Here is a 21,303-nt window from a genome sequence, read left to right on the forward strand (position 1 = left end):
AACTTATGAAAGGTAAACTAATTATCACATTTACATAGCCCTTCACATCTTGAAGATGAACATGCGTTATGATTCTTGTTTACAGGTCACTCTCAGGGATAGAGGAGAAATCCATGAACTACAAAACTTAAGGCCTGGACTGTAGAGGAAAAAGATCTGTAATTTCCCGTCTTTAGTCTCCTCAACGGTTGCTACGTACCAGGCAAATTGCAATCAAATCAGTAAACTCAAATAGGGAACTACGGAAAATAGCTGGCAACCCTCCCTCTGTGACATCTGATTAAAAGAGGACTAACTTAAGCTGCTCAGGGGAATTTTTGCTGTTGAATAAAAAGCTCGATTTTAAAGTAAGCACCATTTTCAAATTGAAGCTAGATTAGGCTCCCAGGCCTACTTCCGATACATTTTCATGGAAAAATAAGTAGAGTTCCCATGGGTCTAAAAGTGTTGTCAAATATACTTTCATAAGCGATTTCTATTTGTCATTACAGTCGAGATTATTTTATTTTCTGTGTTTGGGAATGAGGCAAAGGGATAGTACAACGTGTGTAAGCTTGCCATCTTGCTCGTTTCTTAATAATGTTGTCGGAAACCGGACCCATAGTAAGAAATGTAATTTGAATGAAGAAAATTCAGTTTCTTTTAACGCATAAAAGAGCCAAAGCCAAGCTGGCACACAGTAACAAGATACGGAAAGAAATCTAAAAAAAAAGAGAAAAAAAAAGGTGGCAATGGCCAGTAGCAAGAAAACAGAAGACAACAATCACTACAAATATTTCGCCGGTATAAAATTAGGCATCTTTGTGTTGTAGGAGATTGAAGTATCATACCAGAGTAAGATAAGGGCTAAAGAAATTAATTTGCTTACGTATTTGAATTCAGAATGTCTGCCAATCCTAAACTTTCTTGGTTCTAACTCCATGTTGTATTGAACTTAGAACGCCACTTAAAGCTACTTCAGACAGGAAGACCTTCTGATATTCGCCTACTGGACATGTTCCCGATCGTAAGGCGAGAGCCAGTATCATGTAACAGATATTGGTGCCAGACAGTGTTTCCACTTTAAGGATTTTCCCCTTAGAATGCAGATTTTTGAGGTCGCCTACGTGTGAGCTTTTATTCAGGAATCTGGGATTTTTACAAGTTTTTTTTACCAATAATTTCATATTTTTATGTTATTCTCCTTAACCTTTATCTTACCCTGCTAGGATAACTCAACCTGCCAAAGACACAAAAAAGTAGTAAAAGAAATAAAAAACGTTGAAATAAATGATATACGATAATCTATAGCATCATTCTGCTTATATTTTGGAATATACTTAGGTAGAATGTTCCAAAATCTCTTCTAATCTTCGTATTTTTTTTGTCATACTTGCATCTTGACTGCCGAAGCCAAAAGTGAGAAAGGGGATTTTCCAGGGGAGTTGTTCGTGGAGCGAATTTCTGGGGGAATTGGCCTGGAACCTGTTTTACGGCAGAAATAAAATCAGATAATGACTCTATGAAGAAACAAGCTATATCCAGATTCGGTTCAAAAACTAGGCAAGTTGAAACTCTGTGCAAAGATTAGCTGGACACAAAAATAAGTCGTAATCTCCCCCCAGCATCGTCACCCCGGTCCTTCAAATAACACCCTTCCCCATCCTCCCAGTGCCATTTTCTTTTTAGCAAAAAGGTTGACAAGTTACACCTTAGAACAGGAACCATGGCAAAAGTCCAAAGTTGACACCTGATCTCTCTAAAAAACCTTCCCTGTAGCTCAATTACCAACGTATTTATAAAAAGGTTGGCGTTTGGTACTTTTTTTTGTGCCGAAACTATAAAACGATTTTCAATTAATAGGATTTGCAGCAAAAAGCTGATGGGCTCCCCTATAATCCTCCCTTTCCTCCTTCCAAACAGTATTATGCGGTCACGACCCACCTTATCTGAAGTAGAATTGTGCGTTATGAAGCGTTATTTGAGGCAATAAACAGCCCCATGGCCACTTTAACAACCACTTGCTCCTCCAAGCACCAACTTAACAACGGAAAGGTTCGTGCCCCTTGTCTGAATCCTAATTATGCAAAGATGTTGGATCTCTATATGAATTGAGAACTAAATTGAACGATTGGCCCCTCTACTTCGCCTCCCCCTCCATATCCACTACTAGCTTTTAATAAAAACGTAAGCCTGTGGTTTTTCGTTTGAACCAGTCTCACACTCTGATTTTGAATAGGAGGCACAAAGCGGGCATGTTATCCTTCCAAAAGGAAATCATCACTTCCCCTCTCTCTTTCTCTATATTTCAGTTTTTTCCCGAAAATGCAGGCATGTTGCAACTTATTTGAAGCTAAATTACGTAAAGAATTTCAATCTAAATTGTTTGATATATAAAATAGGCCGGCTTTCTAACAGAAAGGTAGGCATGTTGTACCTTCCTAGAATCGGAATCAGACAAGGATTTTCAGTCTGTAGGATTTGAGAGCCAACGTGGTCCAGAAGCTTCTCCAATGCCCCAGCCAACTTCTTAGCATAAAGGTACGCATGTTTCACATTGTCTGAACTGGAATGTTTGCCGTCAGGGCTTTGGGGCAAGTACTTTGGGCTAAGGAGACAGAGGGAGGGTTGTCAGCTATTTTCCGTAGTTCCCTATTTGAGTTTACTGATTTGATTGCAATTTGCCTGGAGACTAAAGACGGGAAATTATAGATCTTTTACCTCTACAGTCCAGGCGTTAAGTTTTGTAGTTCGTGGATTTCTCCTCTATCCCTGAGAGTGACATGTAAACAAGAATCGTAACGCATGTTTTTATCTTCAAGATGTGAAGGGCTATGTAAATATGAGAATTAGTTTACCTTTCACAAGTTCCGATACATTTTACGCTAGTAAATTTGTCCTCTTCCAGGTCGTTGCGTCACGATTATAAATGAAAACTGTAATGTAATGATATAGTTTCCCAATTATTAGCAATACCCATATGGCTGTCGGTCGGTGCTAGTGTTAGACAGAAGTAAGCCGTCAACTATGTTGCAAACAAATAAAAGGCGTTGTGATTTGAGGCAAAGTAACATTGCCATAGCGTGCATTTCCATAACGGGCCTGTTTCATGTTTTGAAACAACAAAGAAAAAAGTTGTGCTAGGTTTTATTTTGTGGAATAAAGTAATAGGTCATAAGTTTAAATAAATGAAACATGAAAAACTAATAAAACTGACACGGGGTCGGGAAACAGGGATAAAGTTGGTTTTAAGCAGAAACAGCGTGTTTAGAAAACTGTCTTGAAGGAATGAGTCATTAATTTTTGTTTAAAGAGAAAAAATCTACGTGAAGAAATAAGTCCAAAGTGCTGGTCCTGCAACTCTTTGCCAGTGAAGCTGACCTAAGATGGCTGAAACGCTTAAAGTTGCATCAGCAACGTGAATCTAGTTTTTAATTTGTTTCGTTGCTACTTCGAATTTAACTGGTATTACCACAGCAAGAATCTGCAGGATACCCTATATGTAACTTTCTGTGTACTATTCCTACTTAAGTACTATTCCTTTCTGTTTACTACTACTGTGTACTATGACAAGCTTTTACATACATTTTTACGGCTGCACCACGGTTGGTCTGAGTCAAAACTGAAATGAAAAACCACTGGACACACCAGCACGGACTGAGTTGAAATAGTTTTGAAAATTAATGAATGTACAGATCCCAAATATATTTAAAGAAAAAAAAATTAGAAAAAATATGGAGGGCTCTGCTAACATAAAAAAATATCAGATTAACTTTAACTTATCTAATTCTTAACATTTCAAATAGTGCAGGTAGATTACAGAATACAAGTAAATTCAATTTAAATTAATATCGTTCTTGTGTTGTTCTCCCCCTCCCCGCCTCCCCTCTATCTCTCTCTCTCTTCCTCACTCTTTCTGTCTTCTTCCTTCCCTCCCTTCCCTCCTTTCTTTCCACTCCTAAGTAAGTTTTTTAGGTGTTTTGTATGGCATTGACCTGTGAATGTGTGTATCAACTGCAGAAGTCTATTTTTTTTTATCAATCAACCGTTATAATTAAAATAGAGTTGAATTAAAACCAATCCATCGTTTTTTAGGTATATTTGCCAGGATCTAGTATAGATGTTAGTCCAAAATTGGTTTTGTCAGAAGAACTCAAGCGGTTTCAAGAACAGGAAGAAGAAATTGTTCCAAAGTCAATTCTAAGGTCACAGTAAGTGATTTTAACCTTATATTTTCTACCCCTAGCAGAAAAATTTTCTCTATTTTATATATATACATATATATATATATATATATATATGTATACTAGCTGTTGGGGTGGCGCTTCGCGCCACCCCAACACCTAGTTGGTGGGGCGCTTCGCGCCCCCCCAAGCCCCCCCGCGCGCGTAAGTCGTTACGCGCCATATTAGTTACGCGCCATTGTAGTTGTGTCCCTGTGTCCCACCTGTGAATATAGATAGATTTATATATGTGTTTCAAACTACGTAAAAATTGCGAATATACAACATTCTTGGCTTTCCCATTGTCTGTCCATATACAAAGCCGTATGTACTAATAATGACGTCATATGCAAACGCTCTTTTTACAAACAAACAAACATGCATACACACAACTCGTTTTTATATAGATAGATAGATAGATAGATACAATACAAATTAACTACGTAAAACTTGTGAATATACAACAGTCTTCGCTGTCCCATTGTCTGTGCGTATAAATAGATTGTCAGGTTTACCGACCCTCAAAGATGCAACATACAATTGTACATTGGTAAAGCAATCTGTATTAAGATCTATACCGCATTTTTCTAGTGATTGCCCTTGAGCTTTGTTGATGGTGGTTGCTAATGCTAATCGAATTGGGAATTGCAATCTTTTAAATTGAAAAAGCAGATCCGTTGGAATCATGGGAATGCGAGGAATAAGAACAGCCTCACCCTCTTAAGGCCCTGTCAAGATTGTGGCTTCTATTAGGTTTTCCATTGTTTTTTTTTTACGTCAAGTCGTCATTTATAACTGCATCTCGCAAATGAATGTATTGTTCAGAGCGGAGCTTGGTCTGATTCAGGCGGATATATAGCAAACGTTCTGATTCAATTTTAGCATACATATCCACGACAAATTGGTGAAACAATTCACGGCATTTTAAAATATAATTTTCTTCATCCTGCCGAATCATTAGTCTATAGGAATAATAATGCATTGCACTGCATTTCTTATTCATTTCTTTGTTAGTGGCTGGATTCATCAATTTAATATTAAAGTGATAGCCGTCGGCTCCATCCCAAAAAATGATAGGATATTGTAGGGCATCGTAGCATCGATGAGTTTCAGCAATTCTTAACAACTGAGCGTTTCGCTTATGTAGAATAATATCTCGAGGTAAAAACTGATCACCGACCATAACGATTGCCACTTCGTCGATAGTCGGAGCATTGTATCTACGCACATGTTGGCCAGGAGGCGTTTTGTCAGCGGAAATAACAATTTTATGAGTATCAGTAGGCATCAAATCGATGGCTGTTTTGTCGTAGTAAGTCGTAGTATCAGTAGGCATCAAATCGATGGCTGTTTTGAACAGACGCACTAAATTATTATTTTCGTGGAAAAGATGTTGCAATTGGGAAACGATTGTCCTTTCAACGTTGGGAGAAATTTCGCAACGTGCATTCAATTCAGAATTTCTATCACTGATGAAGTACAATTGTAAAAATTTATGATTCTCGCCTGAGAATGGTAGAAGGGACCCTGCTTTATGATAAATTTGCCCTTTTACTTTGAAAGTAGACATAAATTGATCTGGATTTTCGATTTGGGCTCCAAACGACGTCATTTGGAAACATGAGTTGTATTGTCTGATTTTTGACAAAAAAACGCTTAGATTCTGACGTAGTTCCAGTAAGGAAAGTCTTCAATGGCTCTGGTGGTGCAGCCAATAGAGGAAGTTTAACTTTTCCTGAGGCGCAACACATTCCCATTGTTTCACCATTGAATTTCAAGGCCTTGCAATAGGGACAAATTTTAGACATTGTCCCGATTTGAACACATCTACTCAAGCTATAATCATCGACTGGGTTGTACCTGAATGCCAGGCGATAACTTTCAGATTGCTCTGATTCCTCGGCACGCTTTCTTTTCTTACTTTCTCTATCAGCAGCAAGCCTGATTTCTTGCTGTTCTTGTAATTCCTCGGCACGCTTTCTTTTCTTACTTTCTCTATCAGCAGCAAGCCTGATTTCTTGCTGTTCTTGTGATTCCTCGGCACGCTTTCTTTTCTTACTTTCTCTATCAGCAGCAAGCCTGATTTCTTGCTGTTCTTGTAATTCCTCGGCACGCCTTCTTTTTTCACATTCTCTTTTAGCAGCAAGTCTGCTTCTGCGTTGCTCTGGTAGTTCCTCGGCATGCTTTCTGTTCTTTCTTTCTTCGGAAATAATCTGTACGGAGGCAGTGGGGCATCCGAGATTTTTTTAGGGGGGGGGGGTTGCTGGCTGTAATTTTGATGACTGTCTTTTGCTTGATAGATTCGTATAAATTGAAGCCTATGAAAGGTGACCGATCAGGAAAACCAAAATCAAAGTTAACTAGAGATGCATTCGGGAAGGAAACTATGTAAATAACTAGAAATGAGAAAGGAATGTAAGGCTTTAGTCAAACAGTTCGTGGTAACGAACTGTAGTAAGGAGCGATCCGGCTCAATAGGAACCAAAACTCTAAAAAATTGAATTTTGATATCAATAGCTACATCAAAAGAATCGCATTTTAATGCTGATTTTAAATATATAAGTTTCATCAAGTTTAGTCTTAGCAATCAAAAGTTACGAGCCTGAGAAAATTTGCCTTATTTAGGAAAATAGGGGGAAACACCCCCTAAAAGTCGTAGTATCAGTAGGCATCAAATCGATGGCTGTTTTGAACAGACGCACTAAATTATTATTTTCGTGGAAAAGATGTTGCAATTGGGAAACGATTGTCCTTTCAACGTTGGGAGAAATTTCGCAACGTGCATTCAATTCAGAATTTCTATCACTGATGAAGTACAATTGTAAAAATTTATGATTCTCGCCTGAGAATGGTAGAAGGGACCCTGCTTTATGATAAATTTGCCCTTTTACTTTGAAAGTAGACATAAATTGATCTGGATTTTCGATTTGGGCTCCAAACGACGTCATTTGGAAACATGAGTTGTATTGTCTGATTTTTGACAAAAAAACGCTTAGATTCTGACGTAGTTCCAGTAAGGAAAGTCTTCAATGGCTCTGGTGGTGCAGCCAATAGAGGAAGTTTAACTTTTCCTGAGGCGCAACACATTCCCATTGTTTCACCATTGAATTTCAAGGCCTTGCAATAGGGACAAATTTTAGACATTGTCCCGATTTGAACACATCTACTCAAGCTATAATCATCGACTGGGTTGTACCTGAATGCCAGGCGATAACTTTCAGATTGCTCTGATTCCTCGGCACGCTTTCTTTTCTTACTTTCTCTATCAGCAGCAAGCCTGATTTCTTGCTGTTCTTGTAATTCCTCGGCACGCTTTCTTTTCTTACTTTCTCTATCAGCAGCAAGCCTGATTTCTTGCTGTTCTTGTGATTCCTCGGCACGCTTTCTTTTCTTACTTTCTCTATCAGCAGCAAGCCTGATTTCTTGCTGTTCTTGTAATTCCTCGGCACGCCTTCTTTTTTCACATTCTCTTTTAGCAGCAAGTCTGCTTCTGCGTTGCTCTGGTAGTTCCTCGGCATGCTTTCTGTTCTTTCTTTCTCTATCAGCCTCAAGCCTGTTTCCCTGCTGGTCTTTTGATTCCTCGGCACGCCTTCTTTTTTCACTTTCTCTTTTAGCAGCAAGTCTGCTTCTGCGTTGCTCTGGTAGTTCCTCGGCATGCTTTCTGTTCTTTCTTTCTCTATCAGCCTCAAGCCTGTTTCCCTGCTGGTCTTTTGATTCCTCGGCACGCCTTCTTTTTTCACTTTCTCTTTTAGCAGCAAGTCTGCTTTCACGTTGCTCTGGTAGTTCCTCGGCACGCTTTCTTTTCTGACTTTCTCTATCAGCAGCAAGTTTTTTGGCATAGACTCTTTGAGCATCTTCATCAGTCATTGTAAACTTAAACATTAATAGATTTCTACGCGAACATATGTCTTATATAACTTGAATGACGTCACCTTCAAAGCAAAAATGACGGCAACTAATTTCATGACGTCAGCCGAAACATGACGTCACCTGATCCACAGATCCACAGACAGACAGACAACTTATTTTTATATATATAGATATATATATATATATATATATATATATATATATATATATATATATATATATATATATATATATATATATATTTAAAGGAAAGAAAAAGTCTAACACATGCTTTTTAGTGAGTAACATAGAAAGTATACTTTTCCCTCTTCCTTTAGGACCAAAAATCGAAGCCCACCCCCCCCCCCCCAAAAAAAAAAGAAAACTTCTGGATATGTCTGCTCATCGTCTAACTGTGGAACACAATAGATTAGATTTGCCAAAACTATGTGGAAAACTCGTCATTTTAATGAAACCATGCAATCTCTATAATTAGAAATACTCGCTTGCCATCAGGCTTCAGCTACCCGCCGTATAAGGTTACATGTTCTTTTTTCAGTGTTGTATATTTCTGATTGGCTGATAGTTACCGACACATTCCAAGTACATAGGCAGAGATATGTCATGAATGGGTTTAAGATATGCGGCATAAAGTTTCAATTATTCCTTATTTTGTAAATATAATTTCTAACATTGCGAAATAAATTTTTGGCGAAAAACAATCCGAAAAGAAACTGGAAAATCTTCTTACGGAATTAACACATTGTGCAAGTGGCAGCTGGAGAAATTTTAGCCAATAGCGAATTATTTATTTGATGAGTCCCCCTATTTTATTTTTGTCATTAGTAATAATAAAGCAATTGCATAAAGGTACATAACGGAAAGGAAACTAAAAAAAAAGGTTCGTTTGATTTCATAGGTTTTATATTTAAAATGTGCCTTTGATCATATAACTTAACTTCAAAACCTGTTTACTAGTAATAATAGTGAAGAGAAAGTGGAAATAAAAGGAAATAATCTGTACGGAGGCAGTGGGGCATCCGAGATTTTTTTAGGGGGGGGGGTTGCTGGCTGTAATTTTGATGACTGTCTTTTGCTTGATAGATTCGTATAAATTGAAGCCTATGAAAGGTGACCGATCAGGAAAACCAAAATCAAAGTTAACTAGAGATGCATTCGGGAAGGAAACTATGTAAATAACTAGAAATGAGAAAGGAATGTAAGGCTTTAGTCAAACAGTTCGTGGTAACGAACTGTAGTAAGGAGCGATCCGGCTCAATAGGAACCAAAACTCTAAAAAATTGAATTTTGATATCAATAGCTACATCAAAAGAATCGCATTTTAATGCTGATTTTAAATATATAAGTTTCATCAAGTTTAGTCTTAGCAATCAAAAGTTACGAGCCTGAGAAAATTTGCCTTATTTAGGAAAATAGGGGGAAACACCCCCTAAAAGTCGTAGGATCTTAACGAAAATGACACCATCAGATTTAGCGTATCAGAGAACCCTACTGTAGAGGTTTCAAGCTCCTATCTACAAAAATGTGGAATTTTGCATTTTTTGCCAGAAGACAAATCACGGGTGCGTGTTTATTTTTTTTTTTTTTTTTTTTTTTTTTTTTTTTTTTTTTTTTTCCCAGGGGTCATCGTATCGACCAAGTGGTCCTAGAATGTCGCAAGAGGGCTCATTCTAACGAAAATGAAAAGTTCTAGTGCCCTTTTTAAGTGACCAAAAAAATTGGAGGGCATCTAGGCCCCCTCCCACGCTCATTTTTTTCCCAAAGTCAACGGATCAAAATTTTGAGATAGCCATTTTGTTTAGCATAGTCGAAAATCATAATAACTATGTTTTTGGGGATGACTTACTCCCCCACAGTCCCTGGGGGAGGGGTTGTAAGTTACAAACTTCAACCAGTGTTTACATATAATAATGGTTATTGGGAAGTGTACAGACGTTTTCATGGGGATTTTTTGGTTTGGGGGGTGGGGTTGATGGGAGAGGGCTTTGTGGGAGGATCTTTCCTTTGAGGAATATGTCATGGGGGAAGAAAAATTCAATGAAAAGGGAGCAGGATTTTCTAGCATTACTATAAAAAAACAATGAAAAAATAAACATGAAAACGTTTTTTCAAATGAAAGTAAGGAATAGCATTGAAATTTAAAACGAACAGAGATTATTACGCATATGAGGGGTTCTAAAAATGCTTTAGCATAAAGAGCGAGGTACTTAGGAGGAGATAAATACCTCGCCCTTTATGCTAAAATATTTTTAGTGATTTCAACTATTTATTCTACGGCCTTTTTGATTCAGGGGTCATTCTTAAAGAGTTGGGACAAAACTTACGATTTAGTGTAAAGAGCGAGGTATTAACGAGGGTACAAACCCCCTCGTACACATAATAAAAATATAAGAATATAAAAGTTTGTTACGTAAGTTAATTCTTAAGTTACGTATATTTTTTACTAATAAAAACGTTCGTTGAATATTAAAAGTTCTAGTAGCCTTTTTAAGTAACCGAAAAATTGGAGGGCAGCTAGGCCTCCTTCCCCACCCCTTATTTCTCAAAATCGTCTGATCAAAACTAAGAGAAAGCCATTTAGCCAAAAAAAAAATTAATATACTAATTTCATTTCAATAATTTATGTGCGGAGAGCCAACATCAAACATGCATTAATTCAAAAACGTTCAGAAATTAAATAAAAAAAAAACTAGTTTTTTTAACTGAAAGTAAGGAGCGACATTAAAACTTAAAACGAACAGAAATTACTCCGTATATGAAATGGGTTGTCCCCTCCGCGTCCCACGCTCTTTACGCTAAAGTTTGACTCTTTGCCACAATTCTACTTTTTAAAACAATTAAAAACTTTAGCGTAAAGAGTGTGGGACGCGGAGGGGACAACCCATTTCATATACGGAGTAATTTCTGTTCGTTTTAAGTTTTAATGTCGCTCCTTACTTTCAGTTAAAAAAACTAGTTTTTTTTTATTTAATTAACAATAAAAGATGAACCAAAATTAAATTTCTGGTAGCTGACAGTGTCTAAAGCGATGAAATTAAAAAAAGACATATTGGATGTTATCGTTGGTGCAGTAAAAGCGATTGCTACGCTATATATCCTCAAACTTCACTTTTTAACGAATAATTTTATTCAAAGTGACTGATTTCTACCTGATTCTTTTCATCTTTTTTTGAGCTGAATCGCAAATAATTGACCTTCACCTTTCTTTGTTATTAAATAAAAAAAAACTAGTTTTTTTAACTGAAAGTAAGGAGCGACATTAAAGCTTAAAACGAACAGAAATTACTCCGTATATGAAATGGGTTGTCCCCTCCGCGTCCCACGCTCTTTACGCTAAAGTTTTTAATTGTTTTAAAAAGTAGAATTGTGGCAAAGAGTCAAACTTTAGCGTAAAGAGCGTGGGACGCGGAGGGGACAACCCATTTCATATACGGAGTAATTTCTGTTCGTTTTAAGTTTTAATGTCGCTCCTTACTTTCAGTTAAAAAAACTAGTTTTTTTTTATTTAATTTCTGAACGTTTTTGAATTAATGCATGTTTGATTTTGGCTCTCCGCACATAAATTATTGAAATGAAATTAGTATATTAATTTTTTTTTTTGGCTAAATGGCTTTCTCTTTGTTTTGATCAGACTATTTTGAGAAATAAGGGGTGGGGAAGGAGGCCTAGCTGCCCTCCAATTTTTCGGTTACTTAAAAAGGCTACTAGAACTTTTAATATTCAACGAACGTTTTTATTAGTAAAAAATATACGTAACTTAAGAATTAACTTACGTAACAAACTTTTATATTCTTATATTTTTATTATGTGCATGAGGGGGTTTGTACCCTCGTTAATACCTCGCTCTTTACACTAAATCGTAAGTTTTGTCCCAACTCTTTAAGAATGACCCCTGAATCAAAAAGGCCGTAGAATAAATAGTTGAAATCACTAAAAATATTTTAGCATAAAGGGCGAGGTATTTATCTCCTCCTAAGTACCTCGCTCTTTATGCTAAAGTATTTTTAGAACCCCTCATATGCGTAATAATCTCTGTTCGTTTTAAATTTCAATGCTATTCCTTACTTTCATTTGAAAAAACGTTTTCTTGTTTATTTTTTCATTGTTTTTTTATAGTAATGCTAGAAAATCCTGCTCCCTTTTCATTGAATTTTTCTTCCCCCATGACATATTCCTCAAAGGAAAGATCCTCCCACAAAGCCCTCTCCCATCAACCCCACCCCCCAAACCAAAAAATCCCCATGAAAACGTCTGTACACTTCCCAATAACCATTATTATATGTAAACACTGGTTGAAGTTTGTAACTTACAACCCCTCCCCCAGGGACTGTGGGGGAGTAAGTCATCCCCAAAAACATAGTTATTATGATTTTCGACTATGCTAAACAAAATCGCTATCTCAAAATTTTGATCCGTTGACTTTGGGAAAAAAATGAGCGTGGGAGGGGGCCTAGATGCCCTCCAATTTTTTGGTCACTTAAAAAGGGCACTAGAACTTTTCATTTCCGTTAGAATGAGCCCTCTTGCGACATTCTAGGACCACTTGGTCGATACGATGACCCCTGGGAAAAAAAAAAAAAAAAAAAACAAAAAAAAAAAAAACAAATAAACACGCACCCGTGATTTGTCTTCTGGCAAAAAATGCAAAATTCCACATTTTTGTAGATAGGAGCTTGAAACCTCTACAGTAGGGTTCTCTGATACGCTAAATCTGATGGTGTCATTTTCGTTAAGATCCTACGACTTTTAGGGGGTGTTTCCCCCTATTTTCCTAAATAAGGCAAATTTTCTCAGGCTCGTAACTTTTGATGGCTAAGACTAAACTTAATGAAACTTATATATTTAAAATCAGCATTAAAATGCGATTCTTTTGATGTAGCTATTGATATCAAAATTCAATTTTTTAGAGTTTTGGTTCCTATTGAGCCGGATCGCTCCTTACTACAGTTCGTTACCACGAACTGTTTGATAACCTGCTGGTTTTCAAAATTTAATTACATCCATGCTTTAATTCCTCGAGTGATTTAATCGTTGAAAAGTGCAATTCGACATATTAACCCATGTAATTCATTCGGTAGGAGTAAAAAGATACAACTTTGGGCAAGGTTTATGCGAGATAATTTCTACCCGGGGTCTGGGGCTCATAATTCAACAGATTTATTATCTCCGTGTTCATTATGTTCAGACTTGGATTTTTTATGTTTGTCTAAAATACATTCCGAATAAAGGAATCTACATACACTGGTTAGGGAGGAGGAAGGGATTTTCACCCCTTTTAGTATTGTCCTATCCTATATTGAAACAGTGTCAGTATCCTTTTTCAATCGTGCTCTGTCTGAACATTTCTTTTTTTCATCTTTTAGAGAGAGGCCTAATAATGCGCTTGTACTATGGAAACCACCTGGTGGAGACGTTATAAATCTAATACGAGCATCCAATCTTCAAATACAAAATGATGAAGAACTATCGGAAATAGATAATAATAACTCAATGTTGCCTGATCTCAATCAATCAAGACCGTAAGTTTATTCTTTTATTTTGTTTTTATCAACCAAGTTCAACCAAAAATTATGGTTCAATCCCACTTTCTTGGGCTAAAATGAGAAAATGGTTGAGATGGCTAGGACACAATCTATGGATGAAGGATGACATATTTCCAAAGATCGTCGTTGTTAGCAAACCCTCTAGGACCAAATAGAAAGCAGGTCGTCCCAGAATGGGATGTGAGGACGTCTTAAAAAAAGAAGTAATGAAAATGGGAACCTCTTGGGAGGTTATAAAGGAGGAAGTTTGAATAAATTGTGACAAAGAGGAGCGCGTGTAGCTGTATTGGCCTCACGTGTCTTGATACTACAGTGAGTTGTTAGTATTAGTAGTAGTAGTAAGTCCAGAGGAATTGCTGGTTTTACCAAGTTGGATAAGTGCTTCAATAGTTTATAAGTAATAAGCTCCCAACCTTTCTATAAACAGACATTGGCTGTGGTTGCCCCTAGTCAGACAAACAGGGGTTCATTCCACTTTGCTGCAGAGCATGTGGGTATCCGTTGCCGCAAGGTACTGGCCACTTTCACTACAAGAAAATTATAAAGCCATAGAAACTTTCTTTCCCTATGAATCAACATGGCCCTATGTCAATTCTTGGCTTTTATATAGGCTAGAAACTCATTTGGTGGGTAGTTATTTGTTTGCCCAAGACAACTGACATTTCGTCAAATGAATGACGAAACTTTAAGAGCAGTAAACTAGTAAAAATTATGAGACTTTGAAATAATTTCTGAAACATTGCCTTTTCATTTATGAATAACGAATGACCCTTTTGATTGAGCCATTGAAAAAAAAATTAAATACCTTTTCAATTTGGCTTTGCATTTGGAAGCCTTTAGAAACAGGAAAAAAAGAAAAGAGAAAAGTTAGGCTAAACGGTTAAAACATTTCAAAACTGTTCTGAAAAAAAAAAACTAAAATAATATCTTTTTATGTTACATTCTTGTTAGGCTTTACCTGTTTAGTCTAGTTTTTCTTCCTCTTTTTCCGTAAGGATTTCCGTAAGTGAAAATGAAATATTCGGGCATTTTTACCTCGAATGAATGAATGATTTCATTTCCCATCAAACTAACAACAGATGCAACAGAAAAACAATAAAAAAAAACGTGAGAGTAATATTAATAAGCAAGTATATTCTTTATTTGTGTCCTACCAATGTTTCTTTTGTTCATAAATTTCCTTCGAATATACTTGAAGCTTGAAATGTGTATTTAATTTTTTCCAGCTATATTCTTGCTTAGGATGGAAAAAGGTCCAGATTTTTGTTTTTTCTTTTTTTTTGAAAATTGACACCCTGATATTTTTGTGACTGAAAAAACGATCGAGATAGGTCAAGAGTTTGAGAAATTTTTTTAGAGCCTTAGTTAAAAAAAAAAAAAAAAGAAGGTCACAAAAGACTGAACAGCTAAAGAAAAAGCATGGAACACGAAACAGCAAACATCATCTGTGATTGATAAACTGGAAGGAGGAATTATTTTTTTCTGTGTATTTATAACTAATAAATAATAAATGAATCGCAAACGAAATTATAATTTAAAACTAAAGAGTAACATGATAATTATGCTATTGAATTGCAAACGAAGTTGTAACTTAAAACTAAAGACTAACATGATAAATATGCTATTGTGTAGTTTAGATATTTCAGGGACTACAATGGAATAAGGAGCATGTTATTCTAGCGTCTGTAAAGGATAAACAAGAAGGAGGAATTGAATTCACGTCAGGATTTCTAAAGTGTGATTTAGTGATTTCAGAGAGCAAAGGAACATTTCTGGTCGGTACTGAGTTTTATTACAAGGAAAAATATAACGACTGGGACAAGCTGGGAAAGAAATGTTTTTGGTATTTATGACGTCATTAAAAATTACACTTGATTTTTAATGAATCCGAACATCTAAAGCAAAAGGCATCGAAAAATGTCTGAGGCAATTAAGCACGAAAATGAAGCGCAACAAGATCTTCGGCTAGAAAACATGCGACAACATGCATCACAACGAATCCCAAATGAAAATAATGGACAAAAGATAAGTGACAATAAAAATAAATGCAAAAGATAAGGGATGATCACGTCGAATCGTAAATGAAATCTGCGGCTAGAGTTGCAGCAGCAGTAATTTTGAAAGAAAAAAGATTCATACAATTCAAATGAAAATAATATACCGAAAAACCTGCGTTTAGAAGACAAGCTTCTGGGATGATCACGTCGAGCTGTAAATGAAGTCTGTGGGTAGAAGAGGAGCAACAGTAAGAATCACAACGAGTCCCAAGAGAAATATAATTTCTCTACTTTCTCTAGTATCTTGTATTGATCCTGCCAGTTTTCGGTTTACAATAATACAATCAATAAGGTTAGCTGTCTTACCATCTTGTGAATACCATTTTAACTTATGGCCCATTTTATAATCAAATATTATATTGATTTTAGCTAGCTTTTTATGAATAATGGTTGAATATCAATTTAACTTATGGCCCATTTTATGATCAAATATTGTATTGATTCTAGCTAGCTTGTTATGCCTACAAATTGCAACTGTATGTAACCATTAGCGTTTTATTTACCTACACCAAATTTGCCTAGTCTGGGATCTATCCCTGTTTCTATTGACCTGGGAATTCAAGTCTCCTAACAAAAATATTTCTACAATATTTTTACCTGGGGTCCTGTCTTGGCTCCTGTAGCCGGAAGTATCATTCATCCAAGTCACTACTATCTCCATTAGTCGGTTCTGCAGTTTTACTACCATAACTGATACCCTGCACTTTTTAGTCATAAAATGAGCCACTAGCATTCTTTTGTTAATATCTTTCCAAAATAAACAAAACTTAGCAGCTTCCTTATTCGTCATGAGTCCTTCTCCCTGTCTATCCATCCCATCCTTCCTGTTGAGTAAATAAATGCTATATTACCTAGTTTCATGTTTTCTACCCCTGGAATGTGAGTTTCTGAAAGGCCTAATAAGTCCAATTCGAAGTGTCTGAATTTGTCAGTCAATGTGTCGAAACGATAGTTGTTTAACTTTATAATATTTGAAGTTGCAATTTTTGATATTCTTTAAATTATGGAAATATTTTGGCTTTGAAAAAAGTAATTGTCCCAGAGCCAGTTCAGGACGGGGTCCAACACATTCTTCCAAGTCTACACGAAGCGCTTAAGCCGGCTTAGAATCGGAGAGCAAGAAATCCATTGGACCTCCTGTTGAAACGAGGCTTTATGCAATCCTGAGTCTTGGCCACAACAGGGTTTTCCATCCTTGGTGATGTTGTTCATATTGAATCAACACGATTCAAAATCTTGCACAGACAATCTTAAGCCTGTTACCTCCGAATCATTATATATCCAAGGCTACAAATAATATGCTATTACAGAGAGGAAGCCCATAATAGATACCTCAACTGGGAAGGTAAAAAAACTCATCAAAACAGACGAAACCCAGACAGATTGTCCATTTATCAGAATCCAGTACAAATGCTGTGCCGTTTACCAGGATATAATATCCTCGAGGAGTGCCATTCCTTAAGGTCATCCTGCTCCGTTGTCAGCAGTCAAGTTTAGTCTAGGCGAACTCGTGAAAGGTCTACCATGATGCAACTATGAAGCCACGCAAGTAAGATTTCCCTGTTCGGGATAGGGATGGAGAAAGGAGCTTATGATGGTGCAGAAATCCCAAACCTTCTCACAACATTGGGGTAGATCCTTTTATACCCGGTTTATCCTCTTCAGGACGTTGGTCAAGATACAAATCTGTATATGTTTCTACTAGTATAAAGCAGAAAATAAAAAGCAAAATGGGATTAGAAAAGTTTAAGTTGAATTTTACAACAACGAAAAAATGAGAGAAACATTTCCTGTCTTGACTATTTGGCAAATCTCAATTGTAATATTTCCTTTACTTTGGCTAGTTCAACTCGGCTCATTTCCCCAACAAAAATCTTAAAGGGAAATTAAATAAAAAAAAGTATATTTTTTTGCTTTTTGATTGTCATTAAAGGTCAGTGAGTTTTTCTAACTAAAGCCTTTTTCTGACCTTCAGCTGAAGACAAACAAAATGCTTATCAAAAGCTCCAAATCATAACTGATTATACATTTAAGAAGAGGATGTTTGACGCTGTTAGGGAAAAAGAAAAACTCTTAATTGAGAACTAAACAAGTTTTAGGAATACAGTTATACCAGTCAGCTGTGTGTCTATTGTTTGAATAGGTGGATTATAGCTATCGCTTTGATTGAAAGCATCACATAACGTATTTTGGCTTACCATAACAAACACAGTTCACAGACATCACAGAGGTGTTTAGTCTTATGTTTGGTGTTTAGTTTCGTCATGTACTTTATTGTTAGTCTCATTGTATATTCTTCTGTTTGCGTTGCTAATGACGGCTCTTAGATATGAAGCCGAAATATTGGCTTAGTAAAATTATCACTGTTTTAGAATAATGCCTTGTTGTTTTAACTTTTATTTTTTGTACCAACAAAATTTGCAAGAGCAAGCCAACTCACGATTTATTCTTTTTAAAAAAAATAAAACACATAATGAAACAGAGTAAATTAGCTATAGACCTCGCTAGAGACATGTTATAATTATCTCCATATTTTGAGCAATTGTGTTGCGAGAGCAACACTTTGGTTTTGTCCCGTTTTTTTTTTGTTTTTTTTTTCCTATGCCGTCTATCTCAGCTTATTCCTGGAAACTGGTAAGGGTCTAACCTGTGCGGTTTTTATGGAAACTGTGGACCTCAGGCCGGATCGATGAACATGACATTACATTTTGGAAAGCTCCGTAGAACTCTTGGCTGGGGCCAAAAAGGATGGTTTTTCCTTGTCCTCGAGCCAGAGCCTATGGTGTGCGAAGTGAAGTGGAGTTGTATAGCCTATGTCAGAAAGGAGTATCTGAAGTTGTGCAGCCAAGCTTTTGTTTCATCAAATCATGTTTCTGCTTTCGAGTGGAAAGCTCCGTTCTAGCAGGCAAGCAGGCAGGCACCAATTTCAAATTGAAGATGGACTAAAATCTATGTGTTAAAGTGTTAAATATATGCGGCAGTTCCCCGGCCCCACATCCAATGTATCTTCTTTGAGTGATAAATAGAAAAATTTACAGAAACAAAAAAGTGCGAATTTTTCCATGGGTCCGAAAGGGCTGCCATCTATTGTTTCTACCCATTTCTGTTCGTGATTTCAGCTGACTTTACCATTCTTTTTTTTTCTACTTGGGATTGCAATAGAGAAATGGTATCAGATATGCCTCTTAAACCTTAAAAGTTCTCTCATTCAGCTGTTACGCTACAATGATCTTCAGCGACGAGGGTTTGCAACTTTTAATAGTTGGTGTACCCATTATTTGTTTCCGGTAAACTTGATGTATATCACGGGAGAGGGACTTGTAAGTAAGAATCGGTTGCTAGAGGAGGCTCATGAAGGGCTACAAATTTGTGAAAATTTGTACACATCTATGGTCTTTTGATCCTGAAAAGTTACAGATAGCTTTATAATACCAAGATTAGATAAGATAATGTTCCAAGTTTCCATCGGTCACAATGTCTACGATTAAAAAGGATATAGTTCAACTGGCTGCAAACTCAATTTAATCCCTTCTTCCGATATTCTTTTGCTGTTGTTTTTTCAACGCTGAAGAATTTGATCATGTGATTACTGATTGTGTTCTGCTTTGAATATGCCGTTTTGAATGCTTTGATAGTTTTGACAACTTCAGCATTTAACCGATAGCGAAGAAACAAAACCAAAGTGTTGCTCTTGCAACACTTTAATCGGCGAAGCCGGACAAAGGTTGCCGCAACACTTCACGTTGCCCAGGCAACGTAGGTCTAGTTAAATTTAATTTTGACCAAATATTCGAGGTGTTCAGAAGTGAGATGGACAGAGAAAGTAATACTTATTTGATAAAACTTAAATTTATCCTATATTTTTAGTGGACATGGAAGGAATTGGGAAGAAGAAGATGAAATGGTTGACTGAGAAAGAAACTTGCGTTTACCATTTATGGCGTTCATTTCCTGTTCAGTCCATCATTCAATTGGTTTTCAGATTTAAAAACGGTTTTTGACAGATTATATGCGTTTTTGATTTTTAACGTAAATACTTATTCATTTTCTAGGTTAGACCTTTTTCATAAAGCTAGGCTTCCTAAGTTTGATATTGGTGTGATTAATTTTCTGTTAAGCAAAATTTTTAATGAATATTGATAAATAAAATAGACTTTTAGCGAAAGTTGGAACATCAAAATCATTGATAAGAAGCCATTGCATGCATTACATTCCGATACCGAGTGATGTTAGAAGGCTCCCACCCCCTGCAAATGGTTGGAAATATAGTTTTCAGAATCATTTTTATATAAAGAATTTATCTGTAGTTTGGTCTCTCTTTTCATTAAACAAGCAAAAAGGAATCCTGGTGACAACCTGAAGACCGTGGCGTTTTAACTCCTTATAAAATAGTCTGCTGGATTTTATAATTCCAGAGTTTCTACCAATATATGACCTTCTTGTTAAAATTCTTATTATGTCTATGCAAATCACCAACATTTTGTTCTTCTTGCAAAGCTGAAATTTATAAAGTATGTTTGAAGAACGTTAGCTCTGGGAAGAGGCCTCACTCCAAGAATTAATCCTCGTCATTCAGCTTTATTGTAACCCATATTAATATATATTAAGACATCGCCATCATCATTTCTTGCAGTATTAACAAGAAACTCAAACTGTTATTTGTACGATTAGTTTTGTAATAACAAATTACAGTTCAATTGAATCTGAATAAAAGATACTATTTCAAACAGTTCGTGGAACACGGAATTTTGATACTAGTAGATACATCAAAAGAATTAGATTTTTATGCCGGTTTCATGTATATAATTTTCGTCAAGTTTAATCTTGCTCATCAAAAGTCACAAGCCTGAGAACATTTGCCTTGCTTGCGAAAAAATGTGGTAACTCCTCCTAAATGTCATAGAATGTCAATGAAAATCAAACCATCACGTTCAGCATATCAGAGAACCTTACTGTAGAGGTTTCAAGGTCCTGTGTGCAAAAATGTGGAATTTTGTGTTGTTTTTTTTTGCCAGAAGAAAAATCATGGATGTAAATTTATTTGTTTTTTTCCCAGGGGTGATCGTATCAGCCCAGTCGTCCTAGAGTATCGCGAGAGGGCTCATTCGAAGGGAAATTAATATATATATATATATATATATATATATATATATATATATATATATATATATATATATATATATATATATATATATATATATATATATATATATATATATATATATATATATATATATATATATATATATATATATATATATATATATATATATATATATATATATATATATATATATATATATATATATATATATATATATATATATATATATATATATATATATATATATATATATATATATATATATATATATATATATATATATATATATATATATATATATATATATCAGATTTTCCCTATTGTTTCTACTTTGTGTTTGTTTGTTATGGAAAGGTAGTGTGGTCTTCGCCGCTATTTTCACTGTATAGAGTAAGGAGATAAGTTCTGAATAGGATGGGAGGGGAGAAAAATTTGTTTCAGCTATGATGTGGTCCAAGGGTCCAAAGCTGCGATTAACTGGCGGTGGCTGCAGGCTGTAACAGCCTAACTGCTGGCTGTAACATGAA

The 21,303-nt window shown here is 35.9% G+C and overlaps 2 long non-coding RNA genes across 2 annotated transcripts in view; both read left to right on the forward strand.

Moving 5' to 3' along the window:
• LOC136037243 (uncharacterized) overlaps positions 1–21,303 on the forward strand; it is a 303,458-nt gene that overhangs the window by 34,965 nt on the left and 247,190 nt on the right. The window lies entirely within an intron of this gene.
• LOC136036863 (uncharacterized) lies at positions 329–19,837 on the forward strand. Its single transcript, XR_010619795.1, has 4 exons — positions 329–347; positions 4,075–4,190; positions 13,436–13,591; positions 19,540–19,837. It is a non-coding gene; the product is annotated as an uncharacterized LOC136036863 (long non-coding RNA).

Source organism: Artemia franciscana, chromosome 16, assembly GCF_032884065.1.
Source record: "Artemia franciscana chromosome 16, ASM3288406v1, whole genome shotgun sequence".
In the NCBI taxonomy this organism is placed as follows: domain Eukaryota; kingdom Metazoa; phylum Arthropoda; class Branchiopoda; order Anostraca; family Artemiidae; genus Artemia; species Artemia franciscana.